General features: G+C 51.1%; 39 non-coding genes across 39 annotated transcripts; 13 read left to right on the forward strand and 26 right to left on the reverse strand.

Annotated features, from left to right (window-relative positions):
• Positions 1-59: 59 nt before the first annotated feature.
• trnag-gcc (transfer RNA glycine (anticodon GCC)) lies at positions 60-130 on the reverse strand. Its single transcript has one exon. It is a non-coding gene; the product is annotated as a tRNA-Gly (tRNA).
• A 122-nt stretch (positions 131-252) lies between these two features.
• On the forward strand, positions 253-324 carry trnae-cuc (transfer RNA glutamic acid (anticodon CUC)). Its single transcript has one exon. It is a non-coding gene; the product is annotated as a tRNA-Glu (tRNA).
• A 1,185-nt stretch (positions 325-1,509) lies between these two features.
• trnam-cau (transfer RNA methionine (anticodon CAU)) lies at positions 1,510-1,582 on the reverse strand. Its single transcript has one exon. It is a non-coding gene; the product is annotated as a tRNA-Met (tRNA).
• Positions 1,583-2,183: 601 nt separating this feature from the next.
• trnag-gcc (transfer RNA glycine (anticodon GCC)) lies at positions 2,184-2,254 on the reverse strand. The gene has a single exon. It is a non-coding gene; the product is annotated as a tRNA-Gly (tRNA).
• Positions 2,255-2,376: 122 nt separating this feature from the next.
• Positions 2,377-2,448, forward strand: trnae-cuc (transfer RNA glutamic acid (anticodon CUC)). The gene has a single exon. It is a non-coding gene; the product is annotated as a tRNA-Glu (tRNA).
• A 1,185-nt stretch (positions 2,449-3,633) lies between these two features.
• On the reverse strand, positions 3,634-3,706 carry trnam-cau (transfer RNA methionine (anticodon CAU)). Its single transcript has one exon. It is a non-coding gene; the product is annotated as a tRNA-Met (tRNA).
• Positions 3,707-5,030: 1,324 nt separating this feature from the next.
• On the reverse strand, positions 5,031-5,103 carry trnam-cau (transfer RNA methionine (anticodon CAU)). Its single transcript has one exon. It is a non-coding gene; the product is annotated as a tRNA-Met (tRNA).
• Positions 5,104-5,704: 601 nt separating this feature from the next.
• Positions 5,705-5,775, reverse strand: trnag-gcc (transfer RNA glycine (anticodon GCC)). Its single transcript has one exon. It is a non-coding gene; the product is annotated as a tRNA-Gly (tRNA).
• Positions 5,776-5,897: 122 nt separating this feature from the next.
• On the forward strand, positions 5,898-5,969 carry trnae-cuc (transfer RNA glutamic acid (anticodon CUC)). Its single transcript has one exon. It is a non-coding gene; the product is annotated as a tRNA-Glu (tRNA).
• A 1,185-nt stretch (positions 5,970-7,154) lies between these two features.
• trnam-cau (transfer RNA methionine (anticodon CAU)) lies at positions 7,155-7,227 on the reverse strand. The gene has a single exon. It is a non-coding gene; the product is annotated as a tRNA-Met (tRNA).
• Positions 7,228-7,828: 601 nt separating this feature from the next.
• On the reverse strand, positions 7,829-7,899 carry trnag-gcc (transfer RNA glycine (anticodon GCC)). The gene has a single exon. It is a non-coding gene; the product is annotated as a tRNA-Gly (tRNA).
• A 122-nt stretch (positions 7,900-8,021) lies between these two features.
• trnae-cuc (transfer RNA glutamic acid (anticodon CUC)) lies at positions 8,022-8,093 on the forward strand. The gene has a single exon. It is a non-coding gene; the product is annotated as a tRNA-Glu (tRNA).
• Positions 8,094-9,278: 1,185 nt separating this feature from the next.
• On the reverse strand, positions 9,279-9,351 carry trnam-cau (transfer RNA methionine (anticodon CAU)). The gene has a single exon. It is a non-coding gene; the product is annotated as a tRNA-Met (tRNA).
• Positions 9,352-9,952: 601 nt separating this feature from the next.
• trnag-gcc (transfer RNA glycine (anticodon GCC)) lies at positions 9,953-10,023 on the reverse strand. Its single transcript has one exon. It is a non-coding gene; the product is annotated as a tRNA-Gly (tRNA).
• A 122-nt stretch (positions 10,024-10,145) lies between these two features.
• Positions 10,146-10,217, forward strand: trnae-cuc (transfer RNA glutamic acid (anticodon CUC)). The gene has a single exon. It is a non-coding gene; the product is annotated as a tRNA-Glu (tRNA).
• Positions 10,218-11,402: 1,185 nt separating this feature from the next.
• On the reverse strand, positions 11,403-11,475 carry trnam-cau (transfer RNA methionine (anticodon CAU)). The gene has a single exon. It is a non-coding gene; the product is annotated as a tRNA-Met (tRNA).
• Positions 11,476-12,076: 601 nt separating this feature from the next.
• trnag-gcc (transfer RNA glycine (anticodon GCC)) lies at positions 12,077-12,147 on the reverse strand. Its single transcript has one exon. It is a non-coding gene; the product is annotated as a tRNA-Gly (tRNA).
• Positions 12,148-12,269: 122 nt separating this feature from the next.
• trnae-cuc (transfer RNA glutamic acid (anticodon CUC)) lies at positions 12,270-12,341 on the forward strand. The gene has a single exon. It is a non-coding gene; the product is annotated as a tRNA-Glu (tRNA).
• A 1,185-nt stretch (positions 12,342-13,526) lies between these two features.
• trnam-cau (transfer RNA methionine (anticodon CAU)) lies at positions 13,527-13,599 on the reverse strand. The gene has a single exon. It is a non-coding gene; the product is annotated as a tRNA-Met (tRNA).
• Positions 13,600-14,200: 601 nt separating this feature from the next.
• On the reverse strand, positions 14,201-14,271 carry trnag-gcc (transfer RNA glycine (anticodon GCC)). Its single transcript has one exon. It is a non-coding gene; the product is annotated as a tRNA-Gly (tRNA).
• A 122-nt stretch (positions 14,272-14,393) lies between these two features.
• On the forward strand, positions 14,394-14,465 carry trnae-cuc (transfer RNA glutamic acid (anticodon CUC)). The gene has a single exon. It is a non-coding gene; the product is annotated as a tRNA-Glu (tRNA).
• Positions 14,466-15,650: 1,185 nt separating this feature from the next.
• trnam-cau (transfer RNA methionine (anticodon CAU)) lies at positions 15,651-15,723 on the reverse strand. The gene has a single exon. It is a non-coding gene; the product is annotated as a tRNA-Met (tRNA).
• Positions 15,724-16,324: 601 nt separating this feature from the next.
• trnag-gcc (transfer RNA glycine (anticodon GCC)) lies at positions 16,325-16,395 on the reverse strand. Its single transcript has one exon. It is a non-coding gene; the product is annotated as a tRNA-Gly (tRNA).
• Positions 16,396-16,517: 122 nt separating this feature from the next.
• Positions 16,518-16,589, forward strand: trnae-cuc (transfer RNA glutamic acid (anticodon CUC)). Its single transcript has one exon. It is a non-coding gene; the product is annotated as a tRNA-Glu (tRNA).
• A 1,185-nt stretch (positions 16,590-17,774) lies between these two features.
• Positions 17,775-17,847, reverse strand: trnam-cau (transfer RNA methionine (anticodon CAU)). Its single transcript has one exon. It is a non-coding gene; the product is annotated as a tRNA-Met (tRNA).
• A 601-nt stretch (positions 17,848-18,448) lies between these two features.
• On the reverse strand, positions 18,449-18,519 carry trnag-gcc (transfer RNA glycine (anticodon GCC)). Its single transcript has one exon. It is a non-coding gene; the product is annotated as a tRNA-Gly (tRNA).
• A 122-nt stretch (positions 18,520-18,641) lies between these two features.
• Positions 18,642-18,713, forward strand: trnae-cuc (transfer RNA glutamic acid (anticodon CUC)). The gene has a single exon. It is a non-coding gene; the product is annotated as a tRNA-Glu (tRNA).
• A 1,185-nt stretch (positions 18,714-19,898) lies between these two features.
• On the reverse strand, positions 19,899-19,971 carry trnam-cau (transfer RNA methionine (anticodon CAU)). Its single transcript has one exon. It is a non-coding gene; the product is annotated as a tRNA-Met (tRNA).
• A 601-nt stretch (positions 19,972-20,572) lies between these two features.
• On the reverse strand, positions 20,573-20,643 carry trnag-gcc (transfer RNA glycine (anticodon GCC)). The gene has a single exon. It is a non-coding gene; the product is annotated as a tRNA-Gly (tRNA).
• A 122-nt stretch (positions 20,644-20,765) lies between these two features.
• On the forward strand, positions 20,766-20,837 carry trnae-cuc (transfer RNA glutamic acid (anticodon CUC)). Its single transcript has one exon. It is a non-coding gene; the product is annotated as a tRNA-Glu (tRNA).
• Positions 20,838-22,022: 1,185 nt separating this feature from the next.
• trnam-cau (transfer RNA methionine (anticodon CAU)) lies at positions 22,023-22,095 on the reverse strand. Its single transcript has one exon. It is a non-coding gene; the product is annotated as a tRNA-Met (tRNA).
• A 601-nt stretch (positions 22,096-22,696) lies between these two features.
• trnag-gcc (transfer RNA glycine (anticodon GCC)) lies at positions 22,697-22,767 on the reverse strand. The gene has a single exon. It is a non-coding gene; the product is annotated as a tRNA-Gly (tRNA).
• Positions 22,768-22,889: 122 nt separating this feature from the next.
• Positions 22,890-22,961, forward strand: trnae-cuc (transfer RNA glutamic acid (anticodon CUC)). Its single transcript has one exon. It is a non-coding gene; the product is annotated as a tRNA-Glu (tRNA).
• Positions 22,962-24,146: 1,185 nt separating this feature from the next.
• Positions 24,147-24,219, reverse strand: trnam-cau (transfer RNA methionine (anticodon CAU)). Its single transcript has one exon. It is a non-coding gene; the product is annotated as a tRNA-Met (tRNA).
• Positions 24,220-24,820: 601 nt separating this feature from the next.
• Positions 24,821-24,891, reverse strand: trnag-gcc (transfer RNA glycine (anticodon GCC)). The gene has a single exon. It is a non-coding gene; the product is annotated as a tRNA-Gly (tRNA).
• Positions 24,892-25,013: 122 nt separating this feature from the next.
• trnae-cuc (transfer RNA glutamic acid (anticodon CUC)) lies at positions 25,014-25,085 on the forward strand. Its single transcript has one exon. It is a non-coding gene; the product is annotated as a tRNA-Glu (tRNA).
• A 1,185-nt stretch (positions 25,086-26,270) lies between these two features.
• On the reverse strand, positions 26,271-26,343 carry trnam-cau (transfer RNA methionine (anticodon CAU)). Its single transcript has one exon. It is a non-coding gene; the product is annotated as a tRNA-Met (tRNA).
• A 601-nt stretch (positions 26,344-26,944) lies between these two features.
• On the reverse strand, positions 26,945-27,015 carry trnag-gcc (transfer RNA glycine (anticodon GCC)). Its single transcript has one exon. It is a non-coding gene; the product is annotated as a tRNA-Gly (tRNA).
• Positions 27,016-27,137: 122 nt separating this feature from the next.
• trnae-cuc (transfer RNA glutamic acid (anticodon CUC)) lies at positions 27,138-27,209 on the forward strand. Its single transcript has one exon. It is a non-coding gene; the product is annotated as a tRNA-Glu (tRNA).
• The last annotated feature ends 676 nt before the right edge of the window (positions 27,210-27,885 follow it).

The raw sequence follows: 27,885 nt of genomic DNA on the forward strand, positions 1-27,885 counted from the left end.
TCTGGCCGTGACCGAGAACAAACTTAATGCCCCCCAAGACCCCACGCATAAAGGAACCGTGCATTGGCCGGGAATCGAACCCGGGTCTCCCGCGTGGCAGGCGAGAATTCTACCACTGAACCACCAATGCTCACACACGTGGCAGTTTTCTCAACGAATTCGCGCCATTGCCCAAGCGCTCCTCTCGAGGCGCAGCGGAAAATGTAGCCCGATACACCCACGCGTCACTCATCAAGACACCTCTGTGGCAGCTCCCTGATGGTCTAGTGGTCAGGATTCGGCGCTCTCACCGCCGCGGCCCGGGTTCGATTCCCGGTCAGGGAAACTGCGTTTTGCCCCACCTCCGCCTTACCCGAAAGGGACAAGCGGTAGACAATGGATGGGTTGCCTTTGCCACGTACTGTGTATCAAGAGAGCCTCAAGGCACCATCTCCCCCCAAAACGGACCATTCCTTGAAGCCGTCAACAAATGAAGCAGAGTTGCCAGTTCTTCAAGCCCAGGATGAGCTGCCGTCTTGGAGGTGAAGGGTGTGACAGGACATCCAAAAAATGTGTGGCCGAACTGCGCATCAAAACATGCCTCCCGTGAGGATAGAGCTCAACACCGCCAGTTTTCGAGACTTGCGCATGGCAGGCGACAATTCTACCGCTGAGCTAACAACCCTTGCATGTCCGCCAATTGTCCCGCTGAATTCGCGCTACTGTCCAAACTCTCCTCTCCAGACGCTTAAAATGGATGCACAAACTCTGCCACGTACTGCGCATCAAAGCACATCGCTTGCGTGAGGCTACAAGTCACTACCTTGTGATTTCGTGATTCACATGTGGCAGGCGACAGTTCTAACGCTCAGCCACCAGCCCTTACAAGTCTGCCAATTGTCTCGTCGAATTCGCGCCACTCTCCAAAGTCTACTCTCAACAACATCTTGACTTAATGCAGATATGATGTCCAACCCAAGTTTGGTTTGCATAGACTTCTTGTTCCAACTTAACAGTCAGGCAAGAATGACTTCAAATTATCCCTCTCCATGGACCCTGTTGGCAAAGGAACTCCAGGCAACCTCCAGAGACTCAGCTCGGGAGCTGCTGATAACCAATTATCAGCCCTTGTTCATCCGCTTCCAATGCAAAGACATTCCTAACCCTACCTGGACAAAGTGTCCTAGAAGAAATAACAGGTAGGAGTCATTTGGGAGCCAACGTGTGGTGCCCCGCAATTCTGACCTGAGAAAAGAAAGAGGAATTGTGGTGAAAGTTGGATGAAGTGGTTTCAGAGGGCCGGCACACATCCATAGGGGAGGATCGCCTGCCACGTGTGAGTCTTGAAATCAAACAGATGGGAAGGCTTTCCACGGTCAATGGCAGAATGATTTGGATTGATCCCTGTTCTAGATCTCGCATCGGAGGAGGCTGAAAATCCACTACAAAGGAGTGGTTCTAAGGCTCCAGCGTCCTCGAAATGGGTAGAAGAGGTACAAAATGGATGGACCAACTCTGTACCAAAACACCTGCCTCGTGTGAGGCTCGAACTCACGACCTTCAGATTATGAGACTGACGCGCTGCCTACTGCGCCAACGAGGCTGACAGGGAACCTGAAAATGGACGATTTCTCGAAGCTGCACAGAAATGAAATTCAGCTTGGACAAACAAAGGTGAGTCCCCAGGTATTTAAGCCCTGAACGGGTTTTGGAGGTGAAGAGTGCCACAGGAGATCCTAAAAACGGTGTTTTGACCCAGCTCCGGCTTACCTGAAAGGGACAAGCGGTAGACAATGGATGGGTTGCCTTTGCCACGTACTGTGTATCAAGCGAGGCTCAAGACACCCTCTTCCCCCAAAACGGACCATTCTTCTTTTGTCTCGTAGTGCCGTCTTAAATTAAATTCCTTAATTACAGCCACATTAGCTCCACTAATAAGACACACGGGTTTACCAGCAATGTCTGTAAACATATATTCAGTCACCCACTGGCGCTGGCAGGCGACAATTCTAAGTCTGCCAATTGTCCCGCCGAATTCGCGCCACTGTCCAAAGTCTCCTCTCAACAACATCTTGACTTAATGCAGATACGATGTCCAACCCAAGTTTGGTTTGCACAGGCTTCTTGTTCCAAATCTTGATGCCGTCTGGCCGTGACCGAGAACAAACTTAATGCCCCCCAAGACCCCACGCATAAAGGAACCGTGCATTGGCCGGGAATCGAACCCGGGTCTCCCGCGTGGCAGGCGAGAATTCTACCACTGAACCACCAATGCTCACACACGTGGCAGTTTTCTCAACGAATTCGCGCCATTGCCCAAGCGCTCCTCTCGAGGCGCAGCGGAAAATGTAGCCCGATACACCCACGCGTCACTCATCAAGACACCTCTGTGGCAGCTCCCTGATGGTCTAGTGGTCAGGATTCGGCGCTCTCACCGCCGCGGCCCGGGTTCGATTCCCGGTCAGGGAAACTGTGTTTTGCCCCACCTCCGCCTTACCCGAAAGGGACAAGCGGTAGACAATGGATGGGTTGCCTTTGCCACGTACTGTGTATCAAGAGAGCCTCAAGGCACCATCTCCCCCCAAAACAGACCATTCCTTGAAGCCGTCAACAAATGAAGCAGAGTTGCCAGTTCTTCAAGCCCAGGATGAGCTGCCGTCTTGGAGGTGAAGGGTGTGACAGGACATCCAAAAAATGTGTGGCCGAACTGCGCATCAAAACATGCCTCCCGTGAGGATAGAGCTCAACACCGCCAGTTTTCGAGACTTGCGCATGGCAGGCGACAATTCTACCGCTGAGCTAACAACCCTTGCATGTCCGCCAATTGTCCCGCTGAATTCGCGCTACTGTCCAAACTCTCCTCTCCAGACGCTTAAAATGGATGCACAAACTCTGCCACGTACTGCGCATCAAAGCACATCGCTTGCGTGAGGCTACAAGTCACTACCTTCTGATTTCGTGATTCACATGTGGCAGGCGACAGTTCTAACGCTCAGCCACCAGCCCTTACAAGTCTGCCAATTGTCTCGTCGAATTCGCGCCACTCTCCAAAGTCTACTCTCAACAACATCTTGACTTAATGCAGATACGATGTCCAACCCAAGTTTGGTTTGCATAGACTTCTTGTTCCAACTTAACAGTCAGGCAAGAATGACTTCAAATTATCCCTCTCCATGGACCCTGTTGGCAAAGGAACTCCAGGCAACCTCCAGAGACTCAGCTCGGGAGCTGCTGATAACCAATTATCAGCCCTTGTTCATCTGCTTCCAATGCAAAGACATTCCTAACCCTACCTGGACAAAGTGTCCTAGAAGAAATAACAGGTAGGAGTCATTTGGGAGCCAACGTGTGGTGCCCCGCAATTCTGACCTGAGAAAAGAAAGAGGAATTGTGGTGAAAGTTGGATGAAGTGGTTTCAGAGGGCCGGCACACATCCATAGGGGAGGATCGCCTGCCACGTGTGAGTCTTGAAATCAAACAGATGGGAAGGCTTTCCACGGTCAATGGCAGAATGATTTGGATTGATCCCTGTTCTAGATCTCGCATCGGAGGAGGCTGAAAATCCACTACAAAGGAGTGGTTCTAAGGCTCCAGCGTCCTCGAAATGGGTAGAAGAGGTACAAAATGGATGGACCAACTCTGTACCAAAACACCTGCCTCGTGTGAGGCTCGAACTCACGACCTTCAGATTATGAGACTGACGCGCTGCCTACTGCGCCAACGAGGCTGACAGGGAACCTGAAAATGGACGATTTCTCGAAGCTGCACAGAAATGAAATTCAGCTTGGACAAACAAAGGTGAGTCCCCAGGTATTTAAGCCCTGAACGGGTTTTGGAGGTGAAGAGTGCCACAGGAGATCCTAAAAACGGTGTTTTGACCCAGCTCCGGCTTACCTGAAAGGGACAAGCGGTAGACAATGGATGGGTTGCCTTTGCCACGTACTGTGTATCAAGCGAGGCTCAAGACACCATCTTCCCCCAAAACGGACCATTCCTTGAAGCCGTCAACAAATGAAGCAGAGTTGCCAGTTCTTCAAGCCCAGGATGAGCTGCCGTCTTGGAGGTGAAGGGTGTGACAGGACATCCAAAAAATGTGTGGCCGAACTGCGCATCAAAACATGCCTCCCGTGAGGATAGAGCTCAACACCGCCAGTTTTCGAGACTTGCGCATGGCAGGCGACAATTCTACCGCTGAGCTAACAACCCTTGCATGTCCGCCAATTGTCCCGCTGAATTCGCGCTACTGTCCAAACTCTCCTCTCCAGACGCTTAAAATGGATGCACAAACTCTGCCACGTACTGCGCATCAAAGCACATCGCTTGCGTGAGGCTACAAGTCACTACCTTGTGATTTCGTGATTCACATGTGGCAGGCGACAGTTCTAACGCTCAGCCACCAGCCCTTACAAGTCTGCCAATTGTCTCGTCGAATTCGCGCCACTCTCCAAAGTCTACTCTCAACAACATCTTGACTTAATGCAGATATGATGTCCAACCCAAGTTTGGTTTGCATAGACTTCTTGTTCCAACTTAACAGTCAGGCAAGAATGACTTCAAATTATCCCTCTCCATGGACCCTGTTGGCAAAGGAACTCCAGGCAACCTCCAGAGACTCAGCTCGGGAGCTGCTGATAACCAATTATCAGCCCTTGTTCATCCGCTTCCAATGCAAAGACATTCCTAACCCTACCTGGACAAAGTGTCCTAGAAGAAATAACAGGTAGGAGTCATTTGGGAGCCAACGTGTGGTGCCCCGCAATTCTGACCTGAGAAAAGAAAGAGGAATTGTGGTGAAAGTTGGATGAAGTGGTTTCAGAGGGCCGGCACACATCCATAGGGGAGGATCGCCTGCCACGTGTGAGTCTTGAAATCAAACAGATGGGAAGGCTTTCCACGGTCAATGGCAGAATGATTTGGATTGATCCCTGTTCTAGATCTCGCATCGGAGGAGGCTGAAAATCCACTACAAAGGAGTGGTTCTAAGGCTCCAGCGTCCTCGAAATGGGTAGAAGAGGTACAAAATGGATGGACCAACTCTGTACCAAAACACCTGCCTCGTGTGAGGCTCGAACTCACGACCTTCAGATTATGAGACTGACGCTCTGCCTACTGCGCCAACGAGGCTGACAGGGAACCTGAAAATGGACGATTTCTCGAAGCTGCACAGAAATGAAATTCAGCTTGGACAAACAAAGGTGAGTCCCCAGGTATTTAAGCCCTGAACGGGTTTTGGAGGTGAAGAGTGCCACAGGAGATCCTAAAAACGGTGTTTTGACCCAGCTCCGGCTTACCTGAAAGGGACAAGCGGTAGACAATGGATGGGTTGCCTTTGCCACGTACTGTGTATCAAGCGAGGCTCAAGACACCCTCTTCCCCCAAAACGGACCATTCTTCTTTTGTCTCGTAGTGCCGTCTTAAATTAAATTCCTTAATTACAGCCACATTAGCTCCACTAATAAGACACACGGGTTTACCAGCAATGTCTGTAAACATATATTCAGTCACCCACTGGCGCTGGCAGGCGACAATTCTAAGTCTGCCAATTGTCCCGCCGAATTCGCGCCACTCTCCAAAGTCTCCTCTCAACAACATCTTGACTTAATGCAGATACGATGTCCAACCCAAGTTTGGTTTGCACAGGCTTCTTGTTCCAAATCTTGATGCCGTCTGGCCGTGACCGAGAACAAACTTAATGCCCCCCAAGACCCCACGCATAAAGGAACCGTGCATTGGCCGGGAATCGAACCCGGGTCTCCCGCGTGGCAGGCGAGAATTCTACCACTGAACCACCAATGCTCACACACGTGGCAGTTTTCTCAACGAATTCGCGCCATTGCCCAAGCACTCCTCTCGAGGCGCAGCGGAAAATGTAGCCCGATACACCCACGCGTCACTCATCAAGACACCTCTGTGGCAGCTCCCTGATGGTCTAGTGGTCAGGATTCGGCGCTCTCACCGCCGCGGCCCGGGTTCGATTCCCGGTCAGGGAAACTGCGTTTTGCCCCACCTCCGCCTTACCCGAAAGGGACAAGCGGTAGACAATGGATGGGTTGCCTTTGCCACGTACTGTGTATCAAGAGAGCCTCAAGGCACCATCTCCCCCCAAAACGGACCATTCCTTGAAGCCGTCAACAAATGAAGCAGAGTTGCCAGTTCTTCAAGCCCAGGATGAGCTGCCGTCTTGGAGGTGAAGGGTGTGACAGGACATCCAAAAAATGTGTGGCCGAACTGCGCATCAAAACATGCCTCCCGTGAGGATAGAGCTCAACACCGCCAGTTTTCGAGACTTGCGCATGGCAGGCGACAATTCTACCGCTGAGCTAACAACCCTTGCATGTCCGCCAATTGTCCCGCTGAATTCGCGCTACTGTCCAAACTCTCCTCTCCAGACGCTTAAAATGGATGCACAAACTCTGCCACGTACTGCGCATCAAAGCACATCGCTTGCGTGAGGCTACAAGTCACTACCTTGTGATTTCGTGATTCACATGTGGCAGGCGACAGTTCTAACGCTCAGCCACCAGCCCTTACAAGTCTGCCAATTGTCTCGTCGAATTCGCGCCACTCTCCAAAGTCTACTCTCAACAACATCTTGACTTAATGCAGATATGATGTCCAACCCAAGTTTGGTTTGCATAGACTTCTTGTTCCAACTTAACAGTCAGGCAAGAATGACTTCAAATTATCCCTCTCCATGGACCCTGTTGGCAAAGGAACTCCAGGCAACCTCCAGAGACTCAGCTCGGGAGCTGCTGATAACCAATTATCAGCCCTTGTTCATCCGCTTCCAATGCAAAGACATTCCTAACCCTACCTGGACAAAGTGTCCTAGAAGAAATAACAGGTAGGAGTCATTTGGGAGCCAACGTGTGGTGCCCCGCAATTCTGACCTGAGAAAAGAAAGAGGAATTGTGGTGAAAGTTGGATGAAGTGGTTTCAGAGGGCCGGCACACATCCATAGGGGAGGATCGCCTGCCACGTGTGAGTCTTGAAATCAAACAGATGGGAAGGCTTTCCACGGTCAATGGCAGAATGATTTGGATTGATCCCTGTTCTAGATCTCGCATCGGAGGAGGCTGAAAATCCACTACAAAGGAGTGGTTCTAAGGCTCCAGCGTCCTCGAAATGGGTAGAAGAGGTACAAAATGGATGGACCAACTCTGTACCAAAACACCTGCCTCGTGTGAGGCTCGAACTCACGACCTTCAGATTATGAGACTGACGCGCTGCCTACTGCGCCAACGAGGCTGACAGGGAACCTGAAAATGGACGATTTCTCGAAGCTGCACAGAAATGAAATTCAGCTTGGACAAACAAAGGTGAGTCCCCAGGTATTTAAGCCCTGAACGGGTTTTGGAGGTGAAGAGTGCCACAGGAGATCCTAAAAACGGTGTTTTGACCCAGCTCCGGCTTACCTGAAAGGGACAAGCGGTAGACAATGGATGGGTTGCCTTTGCCACGTACTGTGTATCAAGCGAGGCTCAAGACACCCTCTTCCCCCAAAACGGACCATTCTTCTTTTGTCTCGTAGTGCCGTCTTAAATTAAATTCCTTAATTACAGCCACATTAGCTCCACTAATAAGACACACGGGTTTACCAGCAATGTCTGTAAACATATATTCAGTCACCCACTGGCGCTGGCAGGCGACAATTCTAAGTCTGCCAATTGTCCCGCCGAATTCGCGCCACTGTCCAAAGTCTCCTCTCAACAACATCTTGACTTAATGCAGATACGATGTCCAACCCAAGTTTGGTTTGCACAGGCTTCTTGTTCCAAATCTTGATGCCGTCTGGCCGTGACCGAGAACAAACTTAATGCCCCCCAAGACCCCACGCATAAAGGAACCGTGCATTGGCCGGGAATCGAACCCGGGTCTCCCGCGTGGCAGGCGAGAATTCTACCACTGAACCACCAATGCTCACACACGTGGCAGTTTTCTCAACGAATTCGCGCCATTGCCCAAGCGCTCCTCTCGAGGCGCAGCGGAAAATGTAGCCCGATACACCCACGCGTCACTCATCAAGACACCTCTGTGGCAGCTCCCTGATGGTCTAGTGGTCAGGATTCGGCGCTCTCACCGCCGCGGCCCGGGTTCGATTCCCGGTCAGGGAAACTGTGTTTTGCCCCACCTCCGCCTTACCCGAAAGGGACAAGCGGTAGACAATGGATGGGTTGCCTTTGCCACGTACTGTGTATCAAGAGAGCCTCAAGGCACCATCTCCCCCCAAAACGGACCATTCCTTGAAGCCGTCAACAAATGAAGCAGAGTTGCCAGTTCTTCAAGCCCAGGATGAGCTGCCGTCTTGGAGGTGAAGGGTGTGACAGGACATCCAAAAAATGTGTGGCCGAACTGCGCATCAAAACATGCCTCCCGTGAGGATAGAGCTCAACACCGCCAGTTTTCGAGACTTGCGCATGGCAGGCGACAATTCTACCGCTGAGCTAACAACCCTTGCATGTCCGCCAATTGTCCCGCTGAATTCGCGCTACTGTCCAAACTCTCCTCTCCAGACGCTTAAAATGGATGCACAAACTCTGCCACGTACTGCGCATCAAAGCACATCGCTTGCGTGAGGCTACAAGTCACTACCTTGTGATTTCGTGATTCACATGTGGCAGGCGACAGTTCTAACGCTCAGCCACCAGCCCTTACAAGTCTGCCAATTGTCTCGTCGAATTCGCGCCACTCTCCAAAGTCTACTCTCAACAACATCTTGACTTAATGCAGATATGATGTCCAACCCAAGTTTGGTTTGCATAGACTTCTTGTTCCAACTTAACAGTCAGGCAAGAATGACTTCAAATTATCCCTCTCCATGGACCCTGTTGGCAAAGGAACTCCAGGCAACCTCCAGAGACTCAGCTCGGGAGCTGCTGATAACCAATTATCAGCCCTTGTTCATCCGCTTCCAATGCAAAGACATTCCTAACCCTACCTGGACAAAGTGTCCTAGAAGAAATAACAGGTAGGAGTCATTTGGGAGCCAACGTGTGGTGCCCCGCAATTCTGACCTGAGAAAAGAAAGAGGAATTGTGGTGAAAGTTGGATGAAGTGGTTTCAGAGGGCCGGCACACATCCATAGGGGAGGATCGCCTGCCACGTGTGAGTCTTGAAATCAAACAGATGGGAAGGCTTTCCACGGTCAATGGCAGAATGATTTGGATTGATCCCTGTTCTAGATCTCGCATCGGAGGAGGCTGAAAATCCACTACAAAGGAGTGGTTCTAAGGCTCCAGCGTCCTCGAAATGGGTAGAAGAGGTACAAAATGGATGGACCAACTCTGTACCAAAACACCTGCCTCGTGTGAGGCTCGAACTCACGACCTTCAGATTATGAGACTGACGCTCTGCCTACTGCGCCAACGAGGCTGACAGGGAACCTGAAAATGGACGATTTCTCGAAGCTGCACAGAAATGAAATTCAGCTTGGACAAACAAAGGTGAGTCCCCAGGTATTTAAGCCCTGAACGGGTTTTGGAGGTGAAGAGTGCCACAGGAGATCCTAAAAACGGTGTTTTGACCCAGCTCCGGCTTACCTGAAAGGGACAAGCGGTAGACAATGGATGGGTTGCCTTTGCCACGTACTGTGTATCAAGCGAGGCTCAAGACACCCTCTTCCCCCAAAACGGACCATTCTTCTTTTGTCTCGTAGTGCCGTCTTAAATTAAATTCCTTAATTACAGCCACATTAGCTCCACTAATAAGACACACGGGTTTACCAGCAATGTCTGTAAACATATATTCAGTCACCCACTGGCGCTGGCAGGCGACAATTCTAAGTCTGCCAATTGTCCCGCCGAATTCGCGCCACTGTCCAAAGTCTCCTCTCAACAACATCTTGACTTAATGCAGATACGATGTCCAACCCAAGTTTGGTTTGCACAGGCTTCTTGTTCCAAATCTTGATGCCGTCTGGCCGTGACCGAGAACAAACTTAATGCCCCCCAAGACCCCACGCATAAAGGAACCGTGCATTGGCCGGGAATCGAACCCGGGTCTCCCGCGTGGCAGGTGAGAATTCTACCACTGAACCACCAATGCTCACACACGTGGCAGTTTTCTCAACGAATTCGCGCCATTGCCCAAGCGCTCCTCTCGAGGCGCAGCGGAAAATGTAGCCCGATACACCCACGCGTCACTCATCAAGACACCTCTGTGGCAGCTCCCTGATGGTCTAGTGGTCAGGATTCGGCGCTCTCACCGCCGCGGCCCGGGTTCGATTCCCGGTCAGGGAAACTGTGTTTTGCCCCACCTCCGCCTTACCCGAAAGGGACAAGCGGTAGACAATGGATGGGTTGCCTTTGCCACGTACTGTGTATCAAGAGAGCCTCAAGGCACCATCTCCCCCCAAAACGGACCATTCCTTGAAGCCGTCAACAAATGAAGCAGAGTTGCCAGTTCTTCAAGCCCAGGATGAGCTGCCGTCTTGGAGGTGAAGGGTGTGACAGGACATCCAAAAAATGTGTGGCCGAACTGCGCATCAAAACATGCCTCCCGTGAGGATAGAGCTCAACACCGCCAGTTTTCGAGACTTGCGCATGGCAGGCGACAATTCTACCGCTGAGCTAACAACCCTTGCATGTCCGCCAATTGTCCCGCTGAATTCGCGCTACTGTCCAAACTCTCCTCTCCAGACGCTTAAAATGGATGCACAAACTCTGCCACGTACTGCGCATCAAAGCACATCGCTTGCGTGAGGCTACAAGTCACTACCTTCTGATTTCGTGATTCACATGTGGCAGGCGACAGTTCTAACGCTCAGCCACCAGCCCTTACAAGTCTGCCAATTGTCTCGTCGAATTCGCGCCACTCTCCAAAGTCTACTCTCAACAACATCTTGACTTAATGCAGATACGATGTCCAACCCAAGTTTGGTTTGCATAGACTTCTTGTTCCAACTTAACAGTCAGGCAAGAATGACTTCAAATTATCCCTCTCCATGGACCCTGTTGGCAAAGGAACTCCAGGCAACCTCCAGAGACTCAGCTCGGGAGCTGCTGATAACCAATTATCAGCCCTTGTTCATCTGCTTCCAATGCAAAGACATTCCTAACCCTACCTGGACAAAGTGTCCTAGAAGAAATAACAGGTAGGAGTCATTTGGGAGCCAACGTGTGGTGCCCCGCAATTCTGACCTGAGAAAAGAAAGAGGAATTGTGGTGAAAGTTGGATGAAGTGGTTTCAGAGGGCCGGCACACATCCATAGGGGAGGATCGCCTGCCACGTGTGAGTCTTGAAATCAAACAGATGGGAAGGCTTTCCACGGTCAATGGCAGAATGATTTGGATTGATCCCTGTTCTAGATCTCGCATCGGAGGAGGCTGAAAATCCACTACAAAGGAGTGGTTCTAAGGCTCCAGCGTCCTCGAAATGGGTAGAAGAGGTACAAAATGGATGGACCAACTCTGTACCAAAACACCTGCCTCGTGTGAGGCTCGAACTCACGACCTTCAGATTATGAGACTGACGCGCTGCCTACTGCGCCAACGAGGCTGACAGGGAACCTGAAAATGGACGATTTCTCGAAGCTGCACAGAAATGAAATTCAGCTTGGACAAACAAAGGTGAGTCCCCAGGTATTTAAGCCCTGAACGGGTTTTGGAGGTGAAGAGTGCCACAGGAGATCCTAAAAACGGTGTTTTGACCCAGCTCCGGCTTACCTGAAAGGGACAAGCGGTAGACAATGGATGGGTTGCCTTTGCCACGTACTGTGTATCAAGCGAGGCTCAAGACACCCTCTTCCCCCAAAACGGACCATTCTTCTTTTGTCTCGTAGTGCCGTCTTAAATTAAATTCCTTAATTACAGCCACATTAGCTCCACTAATAAGACACACGGGTTTACCAGCAATGTCTGTAAACATATATTCAGTCACCCACTGGCGCTGGCAGGCGACAATTCTAAGTCTGCCAATTGTCCCGCCGAATTCGCGCCACTCTCCAAAGTCTCCTCTCAACAACATCTTGACTTAATGCAGATACGATGTCCAACCCAAGTTTGGTTTGCACAGGCTTCTTGTTCCAAATCTTGATGCCGTCTGGCCGTGACCGAGAACAAACTTAATGCCCCCCAAGACCCCACGCATAAAGGAACCGTGCATTGGCCGGGAATCGAACCCGGGTCTCCCGCGTGGCAGGCGAGAATTCTACCACTGAACCACCAATGCTCACACACGTGGCAGTTTTCTCAACGAATTCGCGCCATTGCCCAAGCGCTCCTCTCGAGGCGCAGCGGAAAATGTAGCCCGATACACCCACGCGTCACTCATCAAGACACCTCTGTGGAAGCTCCCTGATGGTCTAGTGGTCAGGATTCGGCGCTCTCACCGCCGCGGCCCGGGTTCGATTCCCGGTCAGGGAAACTGCGTTTTGCCCCACCTCCGCCTTACCCGAAAGGGACAAGCGGTAGACAATGGATGGGTTGCCTTTGCCACGTACTGTGTATCAAGAGAGCCTCAAGGCACCATCTCCCCCCAAAACGGACCATTCCTTGAAGCCGTCAACAAATGAAGCAGAGTTGCCAGTTCTTCAAGCCCAGGATGAGCTGCCGTCTTGGAGGTGAAGGGTGTGACAGGACATCCAAAAAATGTGTGGCCGAACTGCGCATCAAAACATGCCTCCCGTGAGGATAGAGCTCAACACCGCCAGTTTTCGAGACTTGCGCATGGCAGGCGACAATTCTACCGCTGAGCTAACAACCCTTGCATGTCCGCCAATTGTCCCGCTGAATTCGCGCTACTGTCCAAACTCTCCTCTCCAGACGCTTAAAATGGATGCACAAACTCTGCCACGTACTGCGCATCAAAGCACATCGCTTGCGTGAGGCTACAAGTCACTACCTTGTGATTTCGTGATTCACATGTGGCAGGCGACAGTTCTAACGCTCAGCCACCAGCCCTTACAAGTCTGCCAATTGTCTCGTCGAATTCGCGCCACTCTCCAAAGTCTACTCTCAACAACATCTTGACTTAATGCAGATATGATGTCCAACCCAAGTTTGGTTTGCATAGACTTCTTGTTCCAACTTAACAGTCAGGCAAGAATGACTTCAAATTATCCCTCTCCATGGACCCTGTTGGCAAAGGAACTCCAGGCAACCTCCAGAGACTCAGCTCGGGAGCTGCTGATAACCAATTATCAGCCCTTGTTCATCCGCTTCCAATGCAAAGACATTCCTAACCCTACCTGGACAAAGTGTCCTAGAAGAAATAACAGGTAGGAGTCATTTGGGAGCCAACGTGTGGTGCCCCGCAATTCTGACCTGAGAAAAGAAAGAGGAATTGTGGTGAAAGTTGGATGAAGTGGTTTCAGAGGGCCGGCACACATCCATAGGGGAGGATCGCCTGCCACGTGTGAGTCTTGAAATCAAACAGATGGGAAGGCTTTCCACGGTCAATGGCAGAATGATTTGGATTGATCCCTGTTCTAGATCTCGCATCGGAGGAGGCTGAAAATCCACTACAAAGGAGTGGTTCTAAGGCTCCAGCGTCCTCGAAATGGGTAGAAGAGGTACAAAATGGATGGACCAACTCTGTACCAAAACACCTGCCTCGTGTGAGGCTCGAACTCACGACCTTCAGATTATGAGACTGACGCGCTGCCTACTGCGCCAACGAGGCTGACAGGGAACCTGAAAATGGACGATTTCTCGAAGCTGCACAGAAATGAAATTCAGCTTGGACAAACAAAGGTGAGTCCCCAGGTATTTAAGCCCTGAACGGGTTTTGGAGGTGAAGAGTGCCACAGGAGATCCTAAAAACGGTGTTTTGACCCAGCTCCGGCTTACCTGAAAGGGACAAGCGGTAGACAATGGATGGGTTGCCTTTGCCACGTACTGTGTATCAAGCGAGGCTCAAGACACCCTCTTCCCCCAAAACGGACCATTCTTCTTTTGTCTCGTAGTGCCGTCTTAAATTAAATTCCTTAATTACAGCCACATTAGCTCCACTAATAAGACACACGGGTTTACCAGCAATGTCTGTAAACATATATTCAGTCACCCACTGGCGCTGGCAGGCGACAATTCTAAGTCTGCCAATTGTCCCGCCGAATTCGCGCCACTCTCCAAAGTCTCCTCTCAACAACATCTTGACTTAATGCAGATACGATGTCCAACCCAAGTTTGGTTTGCACAGGCTTCTTGTTCCAAATCTTGATGCCGTCTGGCCGTGACCGAGAACAAACTTAATGCCCCCCAAGACCCCACGCATAAAGGAACCGTGCATTGGCCGGGAATCGAACCCGGGTCTCCCGCGTGGCAGGCGAGAATTCTACCACTGAACCACCAATGCTCACACACGTGGCAGTTTTCTCAACGAATTCGCGCCATTGCCCAAGCGCTCCTCTCGAGGCGCAGCGGAAAATGTAGCCCGATACACCCACGCGTCACTCATCAAGACACCTCTGTGGCAGCTCCCTGATGGTCTAGTGGTCAGGATTCGGCGCTCTCACCGCCGCGGCCCGGGTTCGATTCCCGGTCAGGGAAACTGTGTTTTGCCCCACCTCCGCCTTACCCGAAAGGGACAAGCGGTAGACAATGGATGGGTTGCCTTTGCCACGTACTGTGTATCAAGAGAGCCTCAAGGCACCATCTCCCCCCAAAACGGACCATTCCTTGAAGCCGTCAACAAATGAAGCAGAGTTGCCAGTTCTTCAAGCCCAGGATGAGCTGCCGTCTTGGAGGTGAAGGGTGTGACAGGACATCCAAAAAATGTGTGGCCGAACTGCGCATCAAAACATGCCTCCCGTGAGGATAGAGCTCAACACCGCCAGTTTTCGAGACTTGCGCATGGCAGGCGACAATTCTACCGCTGAGCTAACAACCCTTGCATGTCCGCCAATTGTCCCGCTGAATTCGCGCTACTGTCCAAACTCTCCTCTCCAGACGCTTAAAATGGATGCACAAACTCTGCCACGTACTGCGCATCAAAGCACATCGCTTGCGTGAGGCTACAAGTCACTACCTTGTGATTTCGTGATTCACATGTGGCAGGCGACAGTTCTAACGCTCAGCCACCAGCCCTTACAAGTCTGCCAATTGTCTCGTCGAATTCGCGCCACTCTCCAAAGTCTACTCTCAACAACATCTTGACTTAATGCAGATACGATGTCCAACCCAAGTTTGGTTTGCATAGACTTCTTGTTCCAACTTAACAGTCAGGCAAGAATGACTTCAAATTATCCCTCTCCATGGACCCTGTTGGCAAAGGAACTCCAGGCAACCTCCAGAGACTCAGCTCGGGAGCTGCTGATAACCAATTATCAGCCCTTGTTCATCTGCTTCCAATGCAAAGACATTCCTAACCCTACCTGGACAAAGTGTCCTAGAAGAAATAACAGGTAGGAGTCATTTGGGAGCCAACGTGTGGTGCCCCGCAATTCTGACCTGAGAAAAGAAAGAGGAATTGTGGTGAAAGTTGGATGAAGTGGTTTCAGAGGGCCGGCACACATCCATAGGGGAGGATCGCCTGCCACGTGTGAGTCTTGAAATCAAACAGATGGGAAGGCTTTCCACGGTCAATGGCAGAATGATTTGGATTGATCCCTGTTCTAGATCTCGCATCGGAGGAGGCTGAAAATCCACTACAAAGGAGTGGTTCTAAGGCTCCAGCGTCCTCGAAATGGGTAGAAGAGGTACAAAATGGATGGACCAACTCTGTACCAAAACACCTGCCTCGTGTGAGGCTCGAACTCACGACCTTCAGATTATGAGACTGACGCGCTGCCTACTGCGCCAACGAGGCTGACAGGGAACCTGAAAATGGACGATTTCTCGAAGCTGCACAGAAATGAAATTCAGCTTGGACAAACAAAGGTGAGTCCCCAGGTATTTAAGCCCTGAACGGGTTTTGGAGGTGAAGAGTGCCACAGGAGATCCTAAAAACGGTGTTTTGACCCAGCTCCGGCTTACCTGAAAGGGACAAGCGGTAGACAATGGATGGGTTGCCTTTGCCACGTACTGTGTATCAAGCGAGGCTCAAGACACCCTCTTCCCCCAAAACGGACCATTCTTCTTTTGTCTCGTAGTGCCGTCTTAAATTAAATTCCTTAATTACAGCCACATTAGCTCCACTAATAAGACACACGGGTTTACCAGCAATGTCTGTAAACATATATTCAGTCACCCACTGGCGCTGGCAGGCGACAATTCTAAGTCTGCCAATTGTCCCGCCGAATTCGCGCCACTCTCCAAAGTCTCCTCTCAACAACATCTTGACTTAATGCAGATACGATGTCCAACCCAAGTTTGGTTTGCACAGGCTTCTTGTTCCAAATCTTGATGCCGTCTGGCCGTGACCGAGAACAAACTTAATGCCCCCCAAGACCCCACGCATAAAGGAACCGTGCATTGGCCGGGAATCGAACCCGGGTCTCCCGCGTGGCAGGCGAGAATTCTACCACTGAACCACCAATGCTCACACACGTGGCAGTTTTCTCAACGAATTCGCGCCATTGCCCAAGCGCTCCTCTCGAGGCGCAGCGGAAAATGTAGCCCGATACACCCACGCGTCACTCATCAAGACACCTCTGTGGCAGCTCCCTGATGGTCTAGTGGTCAGGATTCGGCGCTCTCACCGCCGCGGCCCGGGTTCGATTCCCGGTCAGGGAAACTGCGTTTTGCCCCACCTCCGCCTTACCCGAAAGGGACAAGCGGTAGACAATGGATGGGTTGCCTTTGCCACGTACTGTGTATCAAGAGAGCCTCAAGGCACCATCTCCCCCCAAAACGGACCATTCCTTGAAGCCGTCAACAAATGAAGCAGAGTTGCCAGTTCTTCAAGCCCAGGATGAGCTGCCGTCTTGGAGGTGAAGGGTGTGACAGGACATCCAAAAAATGTGTGGCCGAACTGCGCATCAAAACATGCCTCCCGTGAGGATAGAGCTCAACACCGCCAGTTTTCGAGACTTGCGCATGGCAGGTGACAATTCTACCGCTGAGCTAACAACCCTTGCATGTCCGCCAATTGTCCCGCTGAATTCGCGCTACTGTCCAAACTCTCCTCTCCAGACGCTTAAAATGGATGCACAAACTCTGCCACGTACTGCGCATCAAAGCACATCGCTTGCGTGAGGCTACAAGTCACTACCTTGTGATTTCGTGATTCACATGTGGCAGGCGACAGTTCTAACGCTCAGCCACCAGCCCTTACAAGTCTGCCAATTGTCTCGTCGAATTCGCGCCACTCTCCAAAGTCTACTCTCAACAACATCTTGACTTAATGCAGATACGATGTCCAACCCAAGTTTGGTTTGCATAGACTTCTTGTTCCAACTTAACAGTCAGGCAAGAATGACTTCAAATTATCCCTCTCCATGGACCCTGTTGGCAAAGGAACTCCAGGCAACCTCCAGAGACTCAGCTCGGGAGCTGCTGATAACCAATTATCAGCCCTTGTTCATCTGCTTCCAATGCAAAGACATTCCTAACCCTACCTGGACAAAGTGTCCTAGAAGAAATAACAGGTAGGAGTCATTTGGGAGCCAACGTGTGGTGCCCCGCAATTCTGACCTGAGAAAAGAAAGAGGAATTGTGGTGAAAGTTGGATGAAGTGGTTTCAGAGGGCCGGCACACATCCATAGGGGAGGATCGCCTGCCACGTGTGAGTCTTGAAATCAAACAGATGGGAAGGCTTTCCACGGTCAATGGCAGAATGATTTGGATTGATCCCTGTTCTAGATCTCGCATCGGAGGAGGCTGAAAATCCACTACAAAGGAGTGGTTCTAAGGCTCCAGCGTCCTCGAAATGGGTAGAAGAGGTACAAAATGGATGGACCAACTCTGTACCAAAACACCTGCCTCGTGTGAGGCTCGAACTCACGACCTTCAGATTATGAGACTGACGCGCTGCCTACTGCGCCAACGAGGCTGACAGGGAACCTGAAAATGGACGATTTCTCGAAGCTGCACAGAAATGAAATTCAGCTTGGACAAACAAAGGTGAGTCCCCAGGTATTTAAGCCCTGAACGGGTTTTGGAGGTGAAGAGTGCCACAGGAGATCCTAAAAACGGTGTTTTGACCCAGCTCCGGCTTACCTGAAAGGGACAAGCGGTAGACAATGGATGGGTTGCCTTTGCCACGTACTGTGTATCGAGCGAGGCTCAAGACACCCTCTTCCCCCAAAACGGACCATTCTTCTTTTGTCTCGTAGTGCCGTCTTAAATTAAATTCCTTAATTACAGCCACATTAGCTCCACTAATAAGACACACGGGTTTACCAGCAATGTCTGTAAACATATATTCAGTCACCCACTGGCGCTGGCAGGCGACAATTCTAAGTCTGCCAATTGTCCCGCCGAATTCGCGCCACTGTCCAAAGTCTCCTCTCAACAACATCTTGACTTAATGCAGATACGATGTCCAACCCAAGTTTGGTTTGCACAGGCTTCTTGTTCCAAATCTTGATGCCGTCTGGCCGTGACCGAGAACAAACTTAATGCCCCCAAAGACCCCACGCATAAAGGAACCGTGCATTGGCCGGGAATCGAACCCGGGTCTCCCGCGTGGCAGGTGAGAATTCTACCACTGAACCACCAATGCTCACACACGTGGCAGTTTTCTCAACGAATTCGCGCCATTGCCCAAGCGCTCCTCTCGAGGCGCAGCGGAAAATGTAGCCCGATACACCCACGCGTCACTCATCAAGACACCTCTGTGGCAGCTCCCTGATGGTCTAGTGGTCAGGATTCGGCGCTCTCACCGCCGCGGCCCGGGTTCGATTCCCGGTCAGGGAAACTGCGTTTTGCCCCACCTCCGCCTTACCCGAAAGGGACAAGCGGTAGACAATGGATGGGTTGCCTTTGCCACGTACTGTGTATCAAGAGAGCCTCAAGGCACCATCTCCCCCCAAAACGGACCATTCCTTGAAGCCGTCAACAAATGAAGCAGAGTTGCCAGTTCTTCAAGCCCAGGATGAGCTGCCGTCTTGGAGGTGAAGGGTGTGACAGGACATCCAAAAAATGTGTGGCCGAACTGCGCATCAAAACATGCCTCCCGTGAGGATAGAGCTCAACACCGCCAGTTTTCGAGACTTGCGCATGGCAGGCGACAATTCTACCGCTGAGCTAACAACCCTTGCATGTCCGCCAATTGTCCCGCTGAATTCGCGCTACTGTCCAAACTCTCCTCTCCAGACGCTTAAAATGGATGCACAAACTCTGCCACGTACTGCGCATCAAAGCACATCGCTTGCGTGAGGCTACAAGTCACTACCTTCTGATTTCGTGATTCACATGTGGCAGGCGACAGTTCTAACGCTCAGCCACCAGCCCTTACAAGTCTGCCAATTGTCTCGTCGAATTCGCGCCACTCTCCAAAGTCTACTCTCAACAACATCTTGACTTAATGCAGATACGATGTCCAACCCAAGTTTGGTTTGCATAGACTTCTTGTTCCAACTTAACAGTCAGGCAAGAATGACTTCAAATTATCCCTCTCCATGGACCCTGTTGGCAAAGGAACTCCAGGCAACCTCCAGAGACTCAGCTCGGGAGCTGCTGATAACCAATTATCAGCCCTTGTTCATCCGCTTCCAATGCAAAGACATTCCTAACCCTACCTGGACAAAGTGTCCTAGAAGAAATAACAGGTAGGAGTCATTTGGGAGCCAACGTGTGGTGCCCCGCAATTCTGACCTGAGAAAAGAAAGAGGAATTGTGGTGAAAGTTGGATGAAGTGGTTTCAGAGGGCCGGCACACATCCATAGGGGAGGATCGCCTGCCACGTGTGAGTCTTGAAATCAAACAGATGGGAAGGCTTTCCACGGTCAATGGCAGAATGATTTGGATTGATCCCTGTTCTAGATCTCGCATCGGAGGAGGCTGAAAATCCACTACAAAGGAGTGGTTCTAAGGCTCCAGCGTCCTCGAAATGGGTAGAAGAGGTACAAAATGGATGGACCAACTCTGTACCAAAACACCTGCCTCGTGTGAGGCTCGAACTCACGACCTTCAGATTATGAGACTGACGCGCTGCCTACTGCGCCAACGAGGCTGACAGGGAACCTGAAAATGGACGATTTCTCGAAGCTGCACAGAAATGAAATTCAGCTTGGACAAACAAAGGTGAGTCCCCAGGTATTGAAGCCCTGAACGGGTTTTGGAGGTGAAGAGTGCCACAGGAGATCCTAAAAACGGTGTTTTGACCCAGCTCCGGCTTACCTGAAAGGGACAAGCGGTAGACAATGGATGGGTTGCCTTTGCCACGTACTGTGTATCAAGCGAGGCTCAAGACACCCTCTTCCCCCAAAACGGACCATTCTTCTTTTGTCTCGTAGTGCCGTCTTAAATTAAATTCCTTAATTACAGCCACATTAGCTCCACTAATAAGACACACGGGTTTACCAGCAATGTCTGTAAACATATATTCAGTCACCCACTGGCGCTGGCAGGCGACAATTCTAAGTCTGCCAATTGTCCCGCCGAATTCGCGCCACTCTCCAAAGTCTCCTCTCAACAACATCTTGACTTAATGCAGATACGATGTCCAACCCAAGTTTGGTTTGCACAGGCTTCTTGTTCCAAATCTTGATGCCGTCTGGCCGTGACCGAGAACAAACTTAATGCCCCCCAAGACCCCACGCATAAAGGAACCGTGCATTGGCCGGGAATCGAACCCGGGTCTCCCGCGTGGCAGGCGAGAATTCTACCACTGAACCACCAATGCTCACACACGTGGCAGTTTTCTCAACGAATTCGCGCCATTGCCCAAGCGCTCCTCTCGAGGCGCAGCGGAAAATGTAGCCCGATACACCCACGCGTCACTCATCAAGACACCTCTGTGGCAGCTCCCTGATGGTCTAGTGGTCAGGATTCGGCGCTCTCACCGCCGCGGCCCGGGTTCGATTCCCGGTCAGGGAAACTGCGTTTTGCCCCACCTCCGCCTTACCCGAAAGGGACAAGCGGTAGACAATGGATGGGTTGCCTTTGCCACGTACTGTGTATCAAGAGAGCCTCAAGGCACCATCTCCCCCCAAAACGGACCATTCCTTGAAGCCGTCAACAAATGAAGCAGAGTTGCCAGTTCTTCAAGCCCAGGATGAGCTGCCGTCTTGGAGGTGAAGGGTGTGACAGGACATCCAAAAAATGTGTGGCCGAACTGCGCATCAAAACATGCCTCCCGTGAGGATAGAGCTCAACACCGCCAGTTTTCGAGACTTGCGCATGGCAGGCGACAATTCTACCGCTGAGCTAACAACCCTTGCATGTCCGCCAATTGTCCCGCTGAATTCGCGCTACTGTCCAAACTCTCCTCTCCAGACGCTTAAAATGGATGCACAAACTCTGCCACGTACTGCGCATCAAAGCACATCGCTTGCGTGAGGCTACAAGTCACTACCTTCTGATTTCGTGATTCACATGTGGCAGGCGACAGTTCTAACGCTCAGCCACCAGCCCTTACAAGTCTGCCAATTGTCTCGTCGAATTCGCGCCACTCTCCAAAGTCTACTCTCAACAACATCTTGACTTAATGCAGATACGATGTCCAACCCAAGTTTGGTTTGCATAGACTTCTTGTTCCAACTTAACAGTCAGGCAAGAATGACTTCAAATTATCCCTCTCCATGGACCCTGTTGGCAAAGGAACTCCAGGCAACCTCCAGAGACTCAGCTCGGGAGCTGCTGATAACCAATTATCAGCCCTTGTTCATCTGCTTCCAATGCAAAGACATTCCTAACCCTACCTGGACAAAGTGTCCTAGAAGAAATAACAGGTAGGAGTCATTTGGGAGCCAACGTGTGGTGCCCCGCAATTCTGACCTGAGAAAAGAAAGAGGAATTGTGGTGAAAGTTGGATGAAGTGGTTTCAGAGGGCCGGCACACATCCATAGGGGAGGATCGCCTGCCACGTGTGAGTCTTGAAATCAAACAGATGGGAAGGCTTTCCACGGTCAATGGCAGAATGATTTGGATTGATCCCTGTTCTAGATCTCGCATCGGAGGAGGCTGAAAATCCACTACAAAGGAGTGGTTCTAAGGCTCCAGCGTCCTCGAAATGGGTAGAAGAGGTACAAAATGGATGGACCAACTCTGTACCAAAACACCTGCCTCGTGTGAGGCTCGAACTCACGACCTTCAGATTATGAGACTGACGCCCTGCCTACTGCGCCAACGAGGCTGACAGGGAACCTGAAAATGGACGATTTCTCGAAGCTGCACAGAAATGAAATTCAGCTTGGACAAACAAAGGTGAGTCCCCAGGTATTTAAGCCCTGAACGGGTTTTGGAGGTGAAGAGTGCCACAGGAGATCCTAAAAACGGTGTTTTGACCCAGCTCCGGCTTACCTGAAAGGGACAAGCGGTAGACAATGGATGGGTTGCCTTTGCCACGTACTGTGTATCAAGCGAGGCTCAAGACACCCTCTTCCCCCAAAACGGACCATTCTTCTTTTGTCTCGTAGTGCCGTCTTAAATTAAATTCCTTAATTACAGCCACATTAGCTCCACTAATAAGACACACGGGTTTACCAGCAATGTCTGTAAACATATATTCAGTCACCCACTGGCGCTGGCAGGCGACAATTCTAAGTCTGCCAATTGTCCCGCCGAATTCGCGCCACTCTCCAAAGTCTCCTCTCAACAACATCTTGACTTAATGCAGATACGATGTCCAACCCAAGTTTGGTTTGCACAGGCTTCTTGTTCCAAATCTTGATGCCGTCTGGCCGTGACCGAGAACAAACTTAATGCCCCCCAAGACCCCACGCATAAAGGAACCGTGCATTGGCCGGGAATCGAACCCGGGTCTCCCGCGTGGCAGGCGAGAATTCTACCACTGAACCACCAATGCTCACACACGTGGCAGTTTTCTCAACGAATTCGCGCCATTGCCCAAGCGCTCCTCTCGAGGCGCAGCGGAAAATGTAGCCCGATACACCCACGCGTCACTCATCAAGACACCTCTGTGGCAGCTCCCTGATGGTCTAGTGGTCAGGATTCGGCGCTCTCACCGCCGCGGCCCGGGTTCGATTCCCGGTCAGGGAAACTGCGTTTTGCCCCACCTCCGCCTTACCCGAAAGGGACAAGCGGTAGACAATGGATGGGTTGCCTTTGCCACGTACTGTGTATCAAGAGAGCCTCAAGGCACCATCTCCCCCCAAAACGGACCATTCCTTGAAGCCGTCAACAAATGAAGCAGAGTTGCCAGTTCTTCAAGCCCAGGATGAGCTGCCGTCTTGGAGGTGAAGGGTGTGACAGGACATCCAAAAAATGTGTGGCCGAACTGCGCATCAAAACATGCCTCCCGTGAGGATAGAGCTCAACACCGCCAGTTTTCGAGACTTGCGCATGGCAGGCGACAATTCTACCGCTGAGCTAACAACCCTTGCATGTCCGCCAATTGTCCCGCTGAATTCGCGCTACTGTCCAAACTCTCCTCTCCAGACGCTTAAAATGGATGCACAAACTCTGCCACGTACTGCGCATCAAAGCACATCGCTTGCGTGAGGCTACAAGTCACTACCTTGTGATTTCGTGATTCACATGTGGCAGGCGACAGTTCTAACGCTCAGCCACCAGCCCTTACAAGTCTGCCAATTGTCTCGTCGAATTCGCGCCACTCTCCAAAGTCTACTCTCAACAACATCTTGACTTAATGCAGATACGATGTCCAACCCAAGTTTGGTTTGCATAGACTTCTTGTTCCAACTTAACAGTCAGGCAAGAATGACTTCAAATTATCCCTCTCCATGGACCCTGTTGGCAAAGGAACTCCAGGCAACCTCCAGAGACTCAGCTCGGGAGCTGCTGATAACCAATTATCAGCCCTTGTTCATCCGCTTCCAATGCAAAGACATTCCTAACCCTACCTGGACAAAGTGTCCTAGAAGAAATAACAGGTAGGAGTCATTTGGGAGCCAACGTGTGGTGCCCCGCAATTCTGACCTGAGAAAAGAAAGAGGAATTGTGGTGAAAGTTGGATGAAGTGGTTTCAGAGGGCCGGCACACATCCATAGGGGAGGATCGCCTGCCACGTGTGAGTCTTGAAATCAAACAGATGGGAAGGCTTTCCACGGTCAATGGCAGAATGATTTGGATTGATCCCTGTTCTAGATCTCGCATCGGAGGAGGCTGAAAATCCACTACAAAGGAGTGGTTCTAAGGCTCCAGCGTCCTCGAAATGGGTAGAAGAGGTACAAAATGGATGGACCAACTCTGTACCAAAACACCTGCCTCGTGTGAGGCTCGAACTCACGACCTTCAGATTATGAGACTGACGCGCTGCCTACTGCGCCAACGAGGCTGACAGGGAACCTGAAAATGGACGATTTCTCGAAGCTGCACAGAAATGAAATTCAGCTTGGACAAACAAAGGTGAGTCCCCAGGTATTTAAGCCCTGAACGGGTTTTGGAGGTGAAGAGTGCCACAGGAGATCCTAAAAACGGTGTTTTGACCCAGCTCCGGCTTACCTGAAAGGGACAAGCGGTAGACAATGGATGGGTTGCCTTTGCCACGTACTGTGTATCAAGCGAGGCTCAAGACACCCTCTTCCCCCAAAACGGACCATTCTTCTTTTGTCTCGTAGTGCCGTCTTAAATTAAATTCCTTAATTACAGCCACATTAGCTCCACTAATAAGACACACGGGTTTACCAGCAATGTCTGTAAACATATATTCAGTCACCCACTGGCGCTGGCAGGCGACAATTCTAAGTCTGCCAATTGTCCCGCCGAATTCGCGCCACTCTCCAAAGTCTCCTCTCAACAACATCTTGACTTAATGCAGATACGATGTCCAACCCAAGTTTGGTTTGCACAGGCTTCTTGTTCCAAATCTTGATGCCGTCTGGCCGTGACCGAGAACAAACTTAATGCCCCCCAAGACCCCACGCATAAAGGAACCGTGCATTGGCCGGGAATCGAACCCGGGTCTCCCGCGTGGCAGGCGAGAATTCTACCACTGAACCACCAATGCTCACACACGTGGCAGTTTTCTCAACGAATTCGCGCCATTGCCCAAGCGCTCCTCTCGAGGCGCAGCGGAAAATGTAGCCCGATACACCCACGCGTCACTCATCAAGACACCTCTGTGGCAGCTCCCTGATGGTCTAGTGGTCAGGATTCGGCGCTCTCACCGCCGCGGCCCGGGTTCGATTCCCGGTCAGGGAAACTGCGTTTTGCCCCACCTCCGCCTTACCCGAAAGGGACAAGCGGTAGACAATGGATGGGTTGCCTTTGCCACGTACTGTGTATCAAGAGAGCCTCAAGGCACCATCTCCCCCCAAAACGGACCATTCCTTGAAGCCGTCAACAAATGAAGCAGAGTTGCCAGTTCTTCAAGCCCAGGATGAGCTGCCGTCTTGGAGGTGAAGGGTGTGACAGGACATCCAAAAAATGTGTGGCCGAACTGCGCATCAAAACATGCCTCCCGTGAGGATAGAGCTCAACACCGCCAGTTTTCGAGACTTGCGCATGGCAGGCGACAATTCTACCGCTGAGCTAACAACCCTTGCATGTCCGCCAATTGTCCCGCTGAATTCGCGCTACTGTCCAAACTCTCCTCTCCAGACGCTTAAAATGGATGCACAAACTCTGCCACGTACTGCGCATCAAAGCACATCGCTTGCGTGAGGCTACAAGTCACTACCTTGTGATTTCGTGATTCACATGTGGCAGGCGACAGTTCTAACGCTCAGCCACCAGCCCTTACAAGTCTGCCAATTGTCTCGTCGAATTCGCGCCACTCTCCAAAGTCTACTCTCAACAACATCTTGACTTAATGCAGATACGATGTCCAACCCAAGTTTGGTTTGCATAGACTTCTTGTTCCAACTTAACAGTCAGGCAAGAATGACTTCAAATTATCCCTCTCCATGGACCCTGTTGGCAAAGGAACTCCAGGCAACCTCCAGAGACTCAGCTCGGGAGCTGCTGATAACCAATTATCAGCCCTTGTTCATCCGCTTCCAATGCAAAGACATTCCTAACCCTACCTGGACAAAGTGTCCTAGAAGAAATAACAGGTAGGAGTCATTTGGGAGCCAACGTGTGGTGCCCCGCAATTCTGACCTGAGAAAAGAAAGAGGAATTGTGGTGAAAGTTGGATGAAGTGGTTTCAGAGGGCCGGCACACATCCATAGGGGAGGATCGCCTGCCACGTGTGAGTCTTGAAATCAAACAGATGGGAAGGCTTTCCACGGTCAATGGCAGAATGATTTGGATTGATCCCTGTTCTAGATCTCGCATCGGAGGAGGCTGAAAATCCACTACAAAGGAGTGGTTCTAAGGCTCCAGCGTCCTCGAAATGGGTAGAAGAGGTACAAAATGGATGGACCAACTCTGTACCAAAACACCTGCCTCGTGTGAGGCTCGAACTCACGACCTTCAGATTATGAGACTGACGCGCTGCCTACTGCGCCAACGAGGCTGACAGGGAACCTGAAAATGGACGATTTCTCGAAGCTGCACAGAAATGAAATTCAGCTTGGACAAACAAAGGTGAGTCCCCAGGTATTGAAGCCCTGAACGGGTTTTGGAGGTGAAGAGTGCCACAGGAGATCCTAAAAACGGTGTTTTGACCCAGCTCCGGCTTACCTGAAAGGGACAAGCGGTAGACAATGGATGGGTTGCCTTTGCCACGTACTGTGTATCAAGCGAGGCTCAAGACACCCTCTTCCCCCAAAACGGACCATTCTTCTTTTGTCTCGTAGTGCCGTCTTAAATTAAATTCCTTAATTACAGCCACATTAGCTCCACTAATAAGACACACGGGTTTACCAGCAATGTCTGTAAACATATATTCAGTCACCCACTGGCGCTGGCAGGCGACAATTCTAAGTCTGCCAATTGTCCCGCCGAATTCGCGCCACTCTCCAAAGTCTCCTCTCAACAACATCTTGACTTAATGCAGATACGATGTCCAACCCAAGTTTGGTTTGCACAGGCTTCTTGTTCCAAATCTTGATGCCGTCTGGCCGTGACCGAGAACAAACTTAATGCCCCCCAAGACCCCACGCATAAAGGAACCGTGCATTGGCCGGGAATCGAACCCGGGTCTCCCGCGTGGCAGGCGAGAATTCTACCACTGAACCACCAATGCTCACACACGTGGCAGTTTTCTCAACGAATTCGCGCCATTGCCCAAGCGCTCCTCTCGAGGCGCAGCGGAAAATGTAGCCCGATACACCCACGCGTCACTCATCAAGACACCTCTGTGGCAGCTCCCTGATGGTCTAGTGGTCAGGATTCGGCGCTCTCACCGCCGCGGCCCGGGTTCGATTCCCGGTCAGGGAAACTGCGTTTTGCCCCACCTCCGCCTTACCCGAAAGGGACAAGCGGTAGACAATGGATGGGTTGCCTTTGCCACGTACTGTGTATCAAGAGAGCCTCAAGGCACCATCTCCCCCCAAAACGGACCATTCCTTGAAGCCGTCAACAAATGAAGCAGAGTTGCCAGTTCTTCAAGCCCAGGATGAGCTGCCGTCTTGGAGGTGAAGGGTGTGACAGGACATCCAAAAAATGTGTGGCCGAACTGCGCATCAAAACATGCCTCCCGTGAGGATAGAGCTCAACACCGCCAGTTTTCGAGACTTGCGCATGGCAGGCGACAATTCTACCGCTGAGCTAACAACCCTTGCATGTCCGCCAATTGTCCCGCTGAATTCGCGCTACTGTCCAAACTCTCCTCTCCAGACGCTTAAAATGGATGCACAAACTCTGCCACGTACTGCGCATCAAAGCACATCGCTTGCGTGAGGCTACAAGTCACTACCTTCTGATTTCGTGATTCACATGTGGCAGGCGACAGTTCTAACGCTCAGCCACCAGCCCTTACAAGTCTGCCAATTGTCTCGTCGAATTCGCGCCACTCTCCAAAGTCTACTCTCAACAACATCTTGACTTAATGCAGATACGATGTCCAACCCAAGTTTGGTTTGCATAGACTTCTTGTTCCAACTTAACAGTCAGG

The sequence above is a fragment of the Rhamphochromis longiceps genome, linkage group LG23 (genome assembly GCF_057381845.1).
Source record: "Rhamphochromis longiceps isolate RC_006_pf linkage group LG23, R_longiceps_female_GT1.1, whole genome shotgun sequence".
NCBI lineage: Eukaryota > Metazoa > Chordata > Actinopteri > Cichliformes > Cichlidae > Rhamphochromis > Rhamphochromis longiceps.